This window comes from Nanorana parkeri, unplaced genomic scaffold (genome assembly GCF_000935625.1).
Source record: "Nanorana parkeri isolate BGI_ZX_2015 unplaced genomic scaffold, ASM93562v1 scaffold2, whole genome shotgun sequence".
Classification (NCBI taxonomy): domain Eukaryota; kingdom Metazoa; phylum Chordata; class Amphibia; order Anura; family Dicroglossidae; genus Nanorana; species Nanorana parkeri.
The window spans coordinates 830,156-830,708 of NW_017306270.1; the positions used below are offsets into that span (position 1 = coordinate 830,156).

The 553-nt window shown below is 41.0% G+C and overlaps 1 protein-coding gene across 3 annotated transcripts in view; it reads left to right on the forward strand.

The window, feature by feature from the left end:
* Positions 1-321: 321 nt before the first annotated feature.
* ZFYVE27 (zinc finger FYVE-type containing 27) overlaps positions 322-553 on the forward strand; it is an 85,644-nt gene continuing 85,412 nt past the window's right edge. For all 3 annotated transcript variants that reach the window (XM_018558398.1, XM_018558477.1, XM_018558553.1), the window contains exon 1: positions 322-441. The gene's annotated coding sequence lies outside the window, so the exon portion shown is untranslated. The remainder of the gene's footprint in view (positions 442-553) is intronic.

Genomic DNA, 553 nt, shown 5'->3' on the forward strand with positions numbered 1-553 from the left:
AGGATTATTATAATATTGAAATGTTGTTATAAAAAAAAATAAACAAATTCCTCAGTCTTAATAGCACAAAAAAAAATGGATTCGGCAGCGAACGGATTAAGCAGATTAAAATTCATTTAGTTAGGGATTAAATCTACTTTAATTGATCTATTATTATAAAATATGCTGAAATGTTGTTTCTAAATGAAGAAAATCCTAGGTCTCCATAGCTGACGTAAGGGAATTTATGTAATATTAGGAGCGATTGGTGAGCAGCAGTGAGAGAGTTAAAGGCTCAGCCCTGCCTACTGAGGATGTCACCGTGACTCCAGAAGACTACAATCCTCCCCCTGCCTGCTCTTCCCCCTGTGATGTCACAATGACTCCAAACAGGAAATGCTCTGCGAAGCCACAGAAATAGGAACTAGAGCAGTGAGAACAATGTGCATGTGAAAGGGGAAGGTAAGAGTGCTGGTGGCGGATCATGTCATAAACACAGAGGAATGCACACATGAAGATAACATGATCATGGCTGGCAGCAGGTTCCCTGTGTTGTGTATTGGGGGGGGGGGGG